The sequence below is a fragment of the Aptenodytes patagonicus genome, chromosome 4, assembly GCF_965638725.1.
Source record: "Aptenodytes patagonicus chromosome 4, bAptPat1.pri.cur, whole genome shotgun sequence".
Taxonomy (NCBI): Eukaryota; Metazoa; Chordata; class Aves; order Sphenisciformes; family Spheniscidae; genus Aptenodytes; species Aptenodytes patagonicus.
The window spans coordinates 9,104,203-9,110,377 of record NC_134952.1 but is presented as its reverse complement, the minus strand read 5'-3'; positions in this window follow the sequence as shown (position 1 = coordinate 9,110,377).

The following is a 6,175-nucleotide window of genomic DNA, read 5'->3' as shown; positions in this document are numbered from 1 at the left end:
GAAAGCTGATTAACCCTGGGTGATGTGTCTCCACAATGCCCGGGTGTGCGTATACTGAAGCACTCAAGCCACAGCCTAGGCCTGATGGTACGAGGAAGGTATGCCATGCACGGGTTCTGTGGATGGCCCACGTGGTGTGAAAGCGTGGAATAAACCCTATTTTTTTTAACACCTTCTTTAGCTGAATTACAGCAATGGTGGCTTCTCTCAATTTTGGAGTGCTGTGGAAGGTGGGTGTTTTTTGGTTTGGGGTTGGTGTTGGGTTTTTTTCAGAAACTGTTTTCATGCTCAGAGACGCTGTTTCTATGGTCTGGTTTATCCTGTGATAAACATGAAGGCTTATCTTACAATGTTGACTTAGACAGACTGTGTGGCTGGCCTCATTCCAATTTTCTTACCTGCAGCTGTGTGACATGGCTCTGTTACACTTGCCTGTGCTGGTGCGGTGCCAGATATAGTCTGAGGTTTTTCTTTTGTGTGTTGGATTGACCTTATCAAATAGCCAGGAAGGGAATTCTGTTCCAGGTCAACTGCTCTGGTAGAACACTTGGGACAAAGCTTTGAGAGTAGGCTGAGATGCACGTTTTGTTTCTTATTTTGTAGGACACTTGCTTTGTCAAAGAGATTTCCTGGTGCCCAAATGAGTAACTCACTGATACATTTTATATGAATAGGTATGTGCCAGTTTGCCTGTCTTCTGGCCTATGCAGAATCAGACCCATCTATTTTTAGCAGTATCTGTGTCACTAGACATCTAGACATCTTGGACAGGCTTAGCTGGTACAAGCATGTAGGTTTTTTTAATGTTTAGGATGCTGCTCTAATATTAACTCTTGTGACTGATGATTGACCAGACATTGACCTCTTTAAGACCCAGACAAACTAGTGTCAGATACTGTCCTAAAGCTGTCCTGTATCCCTAATGCCTCTAGAGAGAACCTAAAACACCTCAGACTTCACTCTTCTTCCCACCCCTGTGCATGCGGGTGTGCACATACAGGTTCTCTTGAGAGCAGGGAAGGAAAAATAAGGCAAGAAGCAAAAAAAAAAAAAAAGTGATTGTTCTAAAGTAGATGAGGTAACATTGTTTTTAGAACCTGCTGTGTTTCAAGACACTTGCATGGTACCAGACCTTCTCCTGAGAAAGTTGGGGAGATTCCTTCATCTGGCTCTCAGAACATGGTTCCTGAGTAGCATTTGGTATTAAAATATACTCACTCCTTCCTGGTAAAAATTTCATGAACAACAGAAAACAATCCATTTCTCTTAAGAGTGGTTGATTAAAACTCTTACTAGTATGTAAGTTTGGTTCTAGTGTCTGATCCATCATTTGGTGTCATTGAAGTCCATAGTCTCTCTTCTTTTTCCTCTTTGTCTTTCAATAAAAAATATTATTGGCTGTTCATTCATGTAGGAGAGTTGGAGACATAAGCTCTCGTGACTGATCTTGCTTGTGCTAAAATTTTGTGGTCATACTCTGCATTGATCCAGAGCTGTTGGCTAAGATGGTACCCAAGTTGTATCTAAATGGAAGATCAACTTTGTTTCTTCCTTCCCTCCCCTAAATGCTACAGGCACTGCCAGCAGAAGTGACACTACCTGCACTGGATTTTAAATGTCTTTCTCCTCTTTTGGGTAGAACATAGCTCTTCTGGAAAACATTTCAGTCTCTTTTCTGCAAAGAGCTTGGTGATGTCCATTAAAAGCTGTCCCACTGAGTTATAAACACATTCTGTTTTCTGTGTCTTCTATGATAACAGTGCCTGTGCAATCCTCTCCCTGAAGTATTTTGGTTTACTCTCTTACAGACCACCAGCTACCCTTTCAGCATTCCTAAAGTTTGAGGCCAGGGGAGCTAATAGTTGGAGTTGTAGACATGCTAGGTGATCCATCATACCTGAGCTGCCCAGGTAAGCACTGCCAGAGCAGTTATCCGTGCCTTTTTTTTTTGTGACTGAAAACTGCCCACAGAATGAATGTGTATATAGGAGCAATGACATGAAGGAAAAAGCAAGGCACCTTACCTTGAGATTCTTTGAGCTATGTATTGACAAATGCATCTCCCCTTCTACAGAGTCCTTTGTTCTGGATCTTGGTTTGAATCCCGTAGAGCTGGAGCACTGTAGGAAGGCCCTATCCATGCTGGTTTTTCATGAAGGAGGCAGGTTGTAGGCATGCCCTGGGAGTTGCTGCTCAAACCCGACATCTTCAGTTTGGGTGTTCAGGGGTTTAAATCCCCACAGGGCCTACAAGAATATGGGCAATGTGTTAAGAGAGTCTAGTTGCTGATGAGTGACCTTCCTGACTTGGTAACGCTCTTAGTGTCTCGGCTGTGTCTGACCCTGGACAGTTGCATTTCAGATAACCACACTTACTCCCTTTTACCTTTATTTCATTGAATCATGCTTTTCTTCTGTGTATTCTGCTCTAAGGCAGCTGACCAATTTGTATCATTTTTCGCTTAGAGCACTAGATTGGTTTGACCTGCATCCTTAACACTGACTACACCCAAGACGCACTGGTCCATTTTGGAGTTCTTCGCATCTTAAGACCCTCTTTTTTTTTTTTTTTTTTTAACTGATGGGGACTAATTAAGAATTAAATGTTCAGTACTGTTTGGGAGAAAACTTTCTGGACTCAGTTCATATATTATGCCTTTGGTTGGATAAACCATTGGATCTTTGCTGCAGTACCACACCTTTCCTTTGGCTATCTCTACTTTTTTTTACTATTATTCCTTCTAAATCCAAGCCCAGAAGAAACACATTTTTAAAGAGAGTTTTGAGTTACTTGTTTCAAAGTGACTAATAAATCTCTTTATTACTTAAATTCCTTCAGCTCCCTTTTGTGGGTTTTGTTATTCCATCTACACAACACCGATGACGGAGGTTTCTGCTGGTGCAGTTTGAGAAGAGCAACACTACTTTTTTCATTAGGAGGGTTTTAGTCTTTACTCCGAAGCGTAGTGATGTGTCCTCACTCCCCAAAGCTGTGGTGCCATCATGTGGCCATTTGGTCAGGCACAGGTTTTAATGTCTGTTCAGAGCACAAAAATGTGTGCATTCCTTCAGGAGCACTGATGGCTTTGGCTTGCTTTTTTCTTACCTGTGTAGAAGTGTCTTGGCCCTCCTCTTGGACTCAAAACTGGTTTCAGTATTGTTCATGAGCAGACACTATGGCAGAATTTCTCTCCTTACCTGAAATGAAGGAAACTCTCGGCCGCCTTCCTGCTCATGGAGTTTAAGATCTACCTAGAACTGTTGAGGAGTCTGGTCATAATTCTGTAGCAAAGGTCTTCCTGATTGGGAGACCCATCCACTGCATATGCTCGTAATGGTTTTGCAGGAAAGCTACTGGAAGAGCCTTCAGACGATAAGCTGAATTTACATTGCTGACTTGCAGACTGTTGACAGGTTGTTGATCTGTGTTCCTAAGCTCTGAGCTCCTGTGCTGTTTTATGAGAGTCAATTTATATACCAGGGACTTGGAAGAACCTTGCATCTGAAAGGGGGTTCTGGATTCCCAGTTGCTTCCCAGCCCATGGGGTAGTGCACCCCATGGGTGTCAAGAATGCTTCAGTACTTTTTTGTCTGTGAAGGAGGAAGTGGTACCTGCTGGCAGGTACCTCCTCTATATGCAGCCAGGTTGTGGTATGACATGCAAGCTGCGTTGCTTGAAGAAAAGTTGTTTTCCAAGAAAAGTACCAGTCAGAAGCCAGCTTGCAGTTAGTCTGAATACCTTGCTCTTTCCCAGGCAATAGATGCAGCCCAGCTGCAGCCCAGCCCCCCAGGTGCTAGCTCAGCAACAGGGTGCAAATCAGGAACATGCTGCCAAAGGACCGTAGTCTTGTTAAATAGCTGGATGCAGTACGCCAAGGACCATCATTTCCCCCAGCGTAGTGGGGAAAAAGTTTTGCAGTAGCTTGCTTAGCTTGGAGCATGACAGTCATTTGATACTGGGATAAGTGTCTGTTAAGCCTAGGATCCCAGCAGTGACAGTGGAGTGGTGGATAATTATGGGAAGAGCCTAAGGATACAAGAATAAAGTAATCTTTCTGCTCTCGTCTGCTGGCAGTTAATAGGGACTTTTTGACCTTAGAGGTTCACCCAGTGACCGTTACCATTTTCAGGCTGATGTCTGTCCACTCTCAGCTCATGCATTCCTCTCCTTTTCACCATCCTCACTGTAGGTGGGACCTCACCTGGAGATTTTCACCCCCATAGCACTTACTGTCACAACCCAGTTAACAAAAGCTGGGGTGGTGGCAGCTTGTGCTAGACATCACGAAGAGGGTGGGTGTTTGAGAGACTCTTCCTGCTCAGTGTTTCTTATTTAATAAGTAGCTTTTCTTGTAAACAGATGGGTCACTTGGCTATCTAACACCCAGGTGACTTGCAGCCAACTGATGCACGGTCCTGGGCTGGCCCTCAGGTTTGCAATGCCTGGGTAGCTCAGAAATCCAAGTCTGCCCTCAGCAGCTGAAGTCTCTAAGGGCACTTCCTTTACTTGCCCAGCTTGTGTGGAGGCGTGGTTCCAGGCAGCCTTGAACAACAGCTGTCCTCTCCAGGCTAGGCAACATGTGAGAGTTGACACAAACTGCTGGCGTCTTTGAGCAGGATGACATGTTCTTGGGAGAAACGTCACCATTGCTGCCTCTGCCCTGTAAGGAGCCAGCCAAGTTTTGAGAGTCCCCAGGGCGGAGGGCAGTGTCTGGTTTATTTGGGGACACAAGGTTCACCACCCATGGAAGAGCAACCAAACTGACAAGAAGAGGGCCCTGTGCCAGTCTAGGACATTGCTTTTGATCAGCCATGACGCTGTGTGGGTTTTTTTGTGGTTTTTTTTTATTCTCTGGGAACCAACTAGCAAAAGCATTTAATCTCAACAGAGATGAGCCAGGGCAGGTCAGGAGTTGATAAATTAACCTATTTGTACTTCTCTGCCCTGAAGTGGCATCAGACTTTTCTTGTCGGAAGAGTATTTTCAACTTGCCCAGTTGCTAAAGTAATTGAGAGGAAAGCAGCCTGCCTCATCTCCCAGCTGGGCTCTGGTAGCTCATCCAAGAAGGGGGCTTTGAGGGCAAGGGAAGGGGTTTAAGATGCAATTTCCCTTTCTCTTCCATGTGTCAGGCCGAAACTTGCAAGTGAAAGTACTGTCACAGTGGTGAGTGTCAACATCCAGTTCTTAAGTGCTTTTCGTGTGTGTGTGCGCGCGCGCATGTGCTGTAGCTGCCCAGGAAATGTGACTTGCTCCTAGGACTTGGGGGTGTAGCGAAGCTCTCCGCAAACGAGTGGTGCAGTTCGTGGTATGAAGGGGACTGATCTGCTGTCAGCTCCTCTAACAGAGTAAGTCTCACTGTGTAGCTGCTGGCAGTGTTTCATCAGTGGACAGGACTGCTTCATCCTATAATGATGCTTATGCAGCATTGTCTACCACTGCAGATCCTTAGCCCCCTGGCTGGGCTGCTGAACGAACAGCCCCACACAGGTCTGGTGGACCAGGTCGTTGCGTTATTTACACAGACTGAGGTCAAACATCCTGTGCAGAGACTTGCAAAACCTATAAAGCCAAGGTGAGAAATGTAATGTTGAGAGCTTGCCTGCCTGCAGGGAAAGGGCAGACCTCCATCGCTGCCTTGCCCTAAGCAGTTGGGCAGTGTCTCTGCGAGGGGCTGTGGGGCCGAGTGCTGAGCCTGGGGCTGTGTCCTTAAGTCTGATACTTTGCTTGCTAGCAGTAACCAATTCAGATTAAGGTTATATTTGACAGTGGGAAGCCAGCTGGCCACTGACTGACCTATACCCACGCAAACTGGTGATACCAGAGTTGAGGAGGCTGCCCTGCCTCCCTGCAGCTACCATGAGGCAAGTTAGCATCAACAGACTGTTGCTGCTGGAGACAGGAGGACAAGAGAGTCCCCGGCAGAGCTGTGGGTACCAGAGAAGGTCCTTGGGCAGGGACTGGTGGGTACTTGCATCTCCCATAGCAGGGGCTGTGCCTCTCTGTGCAACTCGTGCAGGAAGCGCTGCTGGGCTGTGCAGGCAGGGATCCCATGAGAAACTTCCCTTACGCAACCTCCCAGCCCACGTGGTGGCTGTGCAATGTTGGGGGAGCAACCACACAACATGGGGGACCAACCACATGTGCGGCATGGTACTGTCAGGGCACTATGTGTGAT